Below are 8,074 nucleotides of genomic sequence, written 5' to 3'. Positions count from 1 at the left end.
AGAAGTGTATTTTCTTGAATGGTTCGGCATGCCTGTGAACTCGTGAGCTAACACCTAAAGTAAAGTAATTCTCTACCTTTTAGTTTTGACAGGTAGATCTCGCAAACCTGGGGAAGAAGCGTACAAAACCGTAAGAAAAACTTCTTAAGACACTCTTAGGAAAAACGTCTAAAACGTAAAGCACCACTACGGAACGTGTTAAGTCACTCTTATGAAAAACGTCCAAATCGTATGCTCAAGGAAGGCAGAAAGCACGGTGTGCATGCAGGATGATGCAAAAAAATTATCAAATTAGAAAAGAAACTACTGGATGCAATGCAATTTTAAAAGAGTTCGATAATTCGTGCGTTAATATGTCTAACAACATACAAAACCGTTGGAAAAATTCGAAACGGATCAAAATGTGAGTACTGGTCTTTTAAGTGACCAGTGTCCGCGCGCAACATAGTAAGTTGCGCTGGCCAGGGGCGCGGAAGAAACTATGTTTCACTTGGATGCCACAGGCAACTTGATGAGTTGCGCGCAACATTTGAATTAGTAAAAGAGTTGGAGAAGTGGGATCTGCAGCTCACTTTCTTCTTCTCCTCTTTCTCCAATTTTGACCTCTTCCCATTTTTTGGTTATCGTTTAAAGCTAAGGAAAGTAAATCTTGCTCCTTTTATTTTACCAGACTTTGATCTTGGTCAATAAAATGGAGTAAAGGTTTTCGATTCGACTTGTTTTCATGATTTTGTTTGTTTGTCGTTGTTTTAAGAAATATAGTGCAACAAATTTCATACGAAGTTGTAAAATATTGATTCTGTATAGAGCATGTCAAGAATATATGTGTTTTTTTTTTGTTCATTCTAATTTTAAATTTGTGCTTAAACTTTATTTCTCTTTTTTGCTTACATAGACTATACATGTTAATTTTAATGTAAATTGAAGTGTTTAGAACAACAATTATGCATTGAGTGAGTAATATAAAGCTATATATAAAGAGAAATTGTTAGTGAATTTAAAATAAAAACTCGAAAAATCTAAACTGATACAAAAATGATCATAGAATCAGAGTAGCATTATGTAATAGCATAGAGAAAACTCGTCCATCTAGAAAACAATCAATCAGCAGGAAAACAATGATCAATCAATAGACCAACATCATATCATCATCATACAAAAAACCTCATCAGACAAAAATCTTCATCATAAATTATCAACAGAAATAAGCCAAAAACACAAAGACAGAACCGTAGTGAACCATAGAAGAAAGGGGAAGACCAAAACAACACAACAAACATAAGAATACTCTCCCAAGCCTAAAGTGAGCTACTCCCCCCCCCTTAAGCCAAAACCTAGAAACAAGCACGAAAAAGAACAATAATAATCCAAAACAATATTGGTTTAGAACCATACTAGATCGACCTATGAGAATACTTTAAGAGACTAAAAATCGTCATAAGTATACTTCTCATTATTTCTATCGGAACCTTTTTCCTTGACCATGAGTATTGTGAGCTTTCTTGTTTGAGTACTAGTCCACTTTAATGATTGTCAAATGTCTTCCGTAATAGGGGATTATAATGGCATCACTCGGGAGGCTAGGTCCTCTTAGTGAGAAAAGCTACATTCCAAGACTAGAAATGTTCCCCTACTAAAATAGGGAACATCTCTTTGTTGTTTACAAGGCCTCTCGTAGAGCGAGACTGTAAAATGCATGGTCGTGCTCGGATGGATTTTAGAAATCATCTGTTTATTGACATTCGGACTTGGAATCGAGAAACACTTTTGGGCGTAATAAGGATGACAAATAAATCTTACCTTATAGTTCATGAAGAGGCATTAAGCGACATAGAAAAAGGGCTATAAACTAAAAGCACAGTTGTCCGAAAGGACAAGTAGGAGATTGAAAGGAATGGTGTCCTTCGAACAAGTGTATTATTCTGATAGTGGGTTTAGAATTATAAGAAAGTTAATATATTCAGTAAGGTCAAGTGATCGTAATGCCTAGGTGGAGGACGCTTCCTATCACTAATAGCAATGGATAATTAATATTACAATTTAATCTAAACTAAACCCTTCGGGTCACACCAAAGCAACAAACAAACCGAAGCGACAAATTAATTCGGAAGGAATTAATGAGCCGACCGAGTAATTTATATTTAGACGTCGGAAATTCGAGCTTGGAGCGTCGAAACCAAGTGTCGGAGAATCTCAAATGTTGAGCCAAAATTTAGGAATTGGCGAGACGAGAAAATGATCAAGTAACAAGAAAAACCCTAGCGATGTAAAAACAAGGGAAGCATGCCAAAAACAAGGGAAGCACACGTGGCAGCAGCCACCAAGTGGCAGCATGCCACGTGGTAGCGCGCCACGTTGGCAGTGCGTTATGGTGGCAGCGCGCTATGGTGGCAACACATGTGGCAAGGGGGCCGTGGACACGGGTGACAGGTCATGGACACGGGCCAAAAGAAAGTGGCCCAACCGAACCCAACTTGGGGCTCAAAGTTGGGTTACACATGGTTAGCTCACAATGCATGTGAGTTGCCTTGGGGACCAAGTGAGAAAGTGGTCCTCACCTAGCCATGTGACACTTTTTGCTTGTTTCTTGGTTTATTTAACTAAGGGTTAAATTCATCAATCTTTCCATGTGGGATCTTTTTGTGAAAAAGTCCCACATTGAAAGATGAGTAGAATTCACAAGGAAGCTTTCCTTATAAATAGCCAAAGCATGGCATGGGATTACTTGCTTGAGTAAGAGTTGGAAAAGGGATCACTAGTAGTGAAAACCTTTGAAATCAAGAGTTGAAAAAGGTATCACCTTTGTGAAAGCCTTTGAACTCAATCACTCGGTTTTTTGGTCGGGTCTTGCTAACCCCAAGACATTGGACCTAGTCGGTGTTCGAGCTGTAGGTGGATCAACGTTGGAGGCCTTCGTAATTTTGAGGCTAGCTTTCAAGTAAGAACCCTAGTGGTCGGGCAAAGCGCGCTTCTAAGGTAATCTTATTATCTTAATCTTTTCATTAAATTAATTATGTTTATGGTTTTATTTATTGCGAGTGCGGTCTTGTTTTTAGGGTTCTTTCATGGTGATTAGGACTCACCAAACCCCAACAACATTAACACTCTCTTTCAAGGTATTAGCCAATTGAGTGATTTGAGTTTTAAGAATCTTGTTACGTGTCATCATCTCATTGAACTTTTTTATCACTTACCGACATGTATTCAAAATTTTAGTTTGGTTCTTGATGATCTCTTCCAAGTTAGTTTTAGAGTATAAAGTTTGAGCATAGAAATTCTCACCATTGCCTTGAGTTCTTGGAGAAAATCCAGGTGGGGGTCCTCTTTGGTTGTTATTTTGAAAATTTCCCTGGTTTTGGTTGCTCCAATTACCCCGGTTTTGATTTTGGCCATTGTTTTGGTGTTGGTTACTATAGCCTTGACCTTGGCTTTTGTTTCCATACCCTTGGCTTTGATTTTATTATTATAACCTTGATTATTATAGTTCCCTCAAAAAAATTTTATTTACTTGGTTTCTATAACCATCATTGTTATAATTATCAAAATTCCCTTATTGGTGAGAATTTCTATTCCCAAAGTTTCTTGGTCCATCAAATCTTTGTCCATTGTTATTATTTGAAACAAAATTCACTTGCTCGCAAGCATTATTATCAACATCATCACAATTCTCAAAATGCATGTGGACAATTAGAAGAATCATGGTCATATGACCCACATACATCACAAAACACACATCCATATGGCATATTACTCGAATTTGAAGGAGGAGTAGAGTTAGAAGATGTATCTCCCTCCTTATTGTGGAAGGGAAGAATTGGTGCTTGTGAAGAATCACTCTCAAGCTTTGCCTTAATAGAGGTAATTTCCTTTCCTAAGTTTGAGATTTGTGAGGACAAATTGTTGATGGCACTGAGATGGTCGATTGAATAAACCGTTGAACCGTTTTTGCTTGTCGACTCTCTTGCACCTTCTTGCCAATCCATGTGATATCTCACCACATCTTCAATTAAGTCCACCGCTTCATCCTTCGTTTATTTCATGATAGGACCTCCAGCACCAACATCTAAGCAAGACTTGCCTTGGGGGCTTAAACCTCCATAGAAGATTTTGATGATTTGATAAGTAGGAATCCCCTGATGTGGGCACTCTCTTTGGTACTCCTTATACCTTTCCCATGCCTCATAACGACTTTCATTTGGCTTTTGCTTGAAGCTTTTAATGAGAGCTCTTACTTCGGCCGTCTTCTTTTGTGTATAAAATCGAGAAAGAAACTTCATAGTCACTTCATCCCATGTTCTCAAAGAGTTTGGATTCACCTCCTTGTCTAATCACTCTAAGGCTCATCCAATAAGAGACAAAGGGAAAAACTTAAGTCGAATAAAATCTTGAGAAACCTCATTCACCTTGATTGCATTGCAATACTTTTCGAATTCCTTAAGATGGTTTAGGGGACTCTCATGCTTTGTACCACTATATTGACGCCTCTCTATCAAAGTGATCATCGCTGGTCTTATCTCAAAATAATTTGCCGGTTTCGTAGGAGGAGTAATCCCACTTTCAAACCTATAAGCTCCCGGAGTTCCCAACTCCTTCAATACTACTCTCTTATTAGCACCCATGCTTTCTCGTTCTTCTTCTTCTTCTTCTTCTTGATGGATTTCCTCTCTTGGGGGACTTGAACTTGAGGGAAGATTGGCAACCCTTATCCTTGTTATGGTCCTCTCAATTTTGAATCAATGGCACTAAATTTCGATCTCGTGCCCTACACATACAAAACTCAAAGCAAAATATCAATAGCACGGCTACAAATGTAGCCTAAAAGAAGGAAAGTCTTTTTGTATTTTTCAAATTAAATGGAATAGAGTCAATCAACAATATCAATCACCATACCTTTCTTGAAAACAACGTCATTTTTGACACGAGGATAAACCTAGGTCATTGGTAACTAGATTTCCTGGTCAAAACAAAATTTGTAAAACTAAACCAAACCCTAGGTATAGGGGCATGTCCAAGTCAAACCAAAGGGAGGGCGATATTTCTAAGGTCTAAGCTAAGCTATTACATTATCTTAAAAAGAATGGGTTGGTCTATGCTATCGAAATCTATTTAATTAAACTAACAAATGAAAATCAATTATCAAAACACTAGGGAATTTAGGACCCACATGCACCAATGATAAACTTGCTAATTCGAGGAAACTCGATCAATTAGGCAATTCAAGGGAAAACGATATTTGAAATCAAAAATCACTCAAGAAGTTATTTCCTAGAGTCAAGCTAGATGTCTCTACAAATGACTTCAAAGGAAAATCGCAAATCAAGATCAATCGATAATAATAGCATCCAAATCAATTGTTCGTGTCATTGAAAACTATTATGAAATCTAGCATGATCATCAAGGTTATCTACTCCTCTTCAAATCAAACACATGCACAAATTTCATCAGCCAATTTAATCACATTAACAAATTAATCAACTGCCCCAAATTAGCTATAGATTTTCACTAATTCATGCTTCAACTCATCCCTAGCAAAGGAACTACTCACTACTCATAGTGCAATCATAAATCAAAACAAAAGTAATCATCAATCTCATCATCAACATTGTAATCCAAATATTAAAAATCAAAATCAAGCTAAACAATAGAAATTCAACAATATATCAAAATCAAACATAAAATTGCATTGAAAAGAAAGGAATTCTTACAAAACTTTGATCAATATCAAAAAGGAATGAAGATCTCAATATCACAATCATCAAACACCAAGTTTCTCTCTAAAATCTAAGAACAATATCACAAAATCAAGAACTTCTCTCTCTAAAATTCTAATCAAAGTCTAATTCTAATGTAAGCTAAGATGATTCTCTCTCTAGAAAATGAAGGAATTTATATATAGTAAAACTAATTAAGGAGAAGTTAGGTAGACGTCTAAAAGAGACCTCAAAAGGCGCGACCCTCTCACTCTTAAGCGCGACCGTAATAAAATAATTATGGAAATAGGAGAAGGATAGGCGCGCGACCGCTCCTCCCACGCGCGCGGCTGTGCCCTAGGAGCAGGGGATGTGCTTGGGTGCGCTTGAAGATGTCCTCGTGAGCTCTACATAATGCATGTTGCTATAGGCGTCGCTCGAAGTACGCCTACGTAAAAGCATGTGGTAAATATGCTTGGCACTCATAGGAAGTGGGAATTGACATACAATTAGGGACACGATTAGGGAGAAGGAAAGTAGGGAGCTGGAACTTGTAAACCGTTCACGGATCATAAAAGGCAACAACGATTGACCCGTGAAGGTTATACCCCATTCATAATACATGAGATTACTAACTCCATAAGGTTCGGAACCACAAAAGGAGGATCGGGGATGATGGTACGAAGTGAGTCATGGAGTCACATTTGCCCGTATTGGCCTCTACTCGATTCTTATATTGAAAAGCATTCATGTGATCTCAAAGGCATACAAACAAAATATTTAATTTGCTCCAAACTATTATTTAGCTAAATTGGTTGAATATTAATGCACACATTATTCTAAAATATTGGTGATCACTTCAATTAATAACAAGATTAAAAAGGCGGAACCTAAACCGGTCGTCAAAATTATCTTATTAGGCGTGATTATCAATTACATATTCCCTTTAAACATGCAATATGGTGATAAAAGGAATATAACTCTTACTTTGATTCTGTTTGTTTGCAACTACAAAATAATAAACGAGTTAGTAACTTCAAGGAAATAATAATAAGACGACAACTAAATTAAATTAAATAAAGTAGAGTTGATTTGGGGCCAAACCCTTAAACAGTTCTACCTTTCACGCCTTGGCTTAAGGACAAAACCACGAGTAAAGTATGGACTCCTTTAAGCACTTGAAGAAGGAATTTTGAAATAAGAAGGGTAGGCTAGTGCTTAGGCTAAAGCATAGAAGAGAGAAAAATAAACTAGAGAATTAATTGCTCCCCCGTACATCAGAAATGAGGGGGTATTTATAGAGAAAATGTACTGAGGGAGCACACGGAACCCTAAAAAGACAAAAAAAATCTAAAAAAGCATCCCGCGACACGTCAAACTGTACCGTGACACGGGAAATCCCACCGTCAGACGTGACACGGTACATTTTGGTGTGACGCGGGAAATTTTCAGTAAACGGGGAAGAAAACGCATTAAGGGTTTACGCGGAAAAGACACGGAAATTCCCATGTCACGGCAGATTTCCCGTGTCAAGGGAAATCCCACCGTCAAACGGGAAGGATTCCCGTGACACGGTGTGTACCTGCCGTGGCGTGGGAATTCCCAGCCTGCTTTTCCGTCTAAATACATTTTAAACCCTAATTTCGTTCAGCATTTTAAGTGTGGATTGATAATTTCGGGCCATTTTCTGATTTATTATTATTTGGGCTAAAATTAGAAAATAATTAAATAAAATAAATAAAAGGTTTGGGCCAAAAATAAATAATAAAACAATAAAATAAAAAGGTTTGGGCTAAAATTAAAACTATGCTTTTACCAAACATTAAGACTAATCCATGGACTGTTCAAAAATATGAATTTAATTAAATACGATTTTTTAAGCACTCTCGGGATTAAATACTGAACCCGACCAATAGTGACGGTGAAAGGTTGTTCATCATCGGGTTTGGTTTTGGGGAGACATTTTTAGGTGTCTACAGAAGCCCCCACTTTGACTGAGTTTGTAGAAACGTCAGTTTCGAAAACGATTGTCAAAGTAGTCGATAGGGACGGAGAATGATTTAAGACATTCTACGATCCTAAATCACTCTATATACGCCGATACCTGCAAAAAATGTTAATTCCAAAGATAAAAGAGTAAAGGGATAGAATGCGTATCTGACACCACTGTATCGGTGACAAATGAGTTTGGTAGCTTCCTATGCTTGAAGGAATCCACCGGATGACGTTTGTTGAAATGCTTTCCATGCTTGAGGAAAGCCGACAGATGAGTTTGGTAGCTTTCTAAGCCTGAAGAAAACCTACCGGATGATACTTTCCATGCCTGAGGAAAGTCGACGTATGAATTTTGTGTCATTCTATGCTTGAAGAAATCCACCGATAAT

The 8,074-nt window shown here is 37.5% G+C and overlaps 1 pseudogene; it reads left to right on the top strand.

The window, feature by feature from the left end:
• Positions 1 to 4,128: 4,128 nt before the first annotated feature.
• On the top strand, positions 4,129 to 4,242 carry LOC145641336 (small nucleolar RNA R71; annotated as a pseudogene).
• The last annotated feature ends 3,832 nt before the right edge of the window (positions 4,243 to 8,074 follow it).

This window comes from Chenopodium album, chromosome 7, assembly GCF_948465745.1.
Source record: "Chenopodium album chromosome 7, dcCheAlbu1.1, whole genome shotgun sequence".
NCBI classification, from domain to species: domain Eukaryota; kingdom Viridiplantae; phylum Streptophyta; class Magnoliopsida; order Caryophyllales; family Amaranthaceae; genus Chenopodium; species Chenopodium album.
Note: the sequence above shows the minus strand (reverse complement) of the source record. Positions and strands in the feature narration are given on the sequence as shown.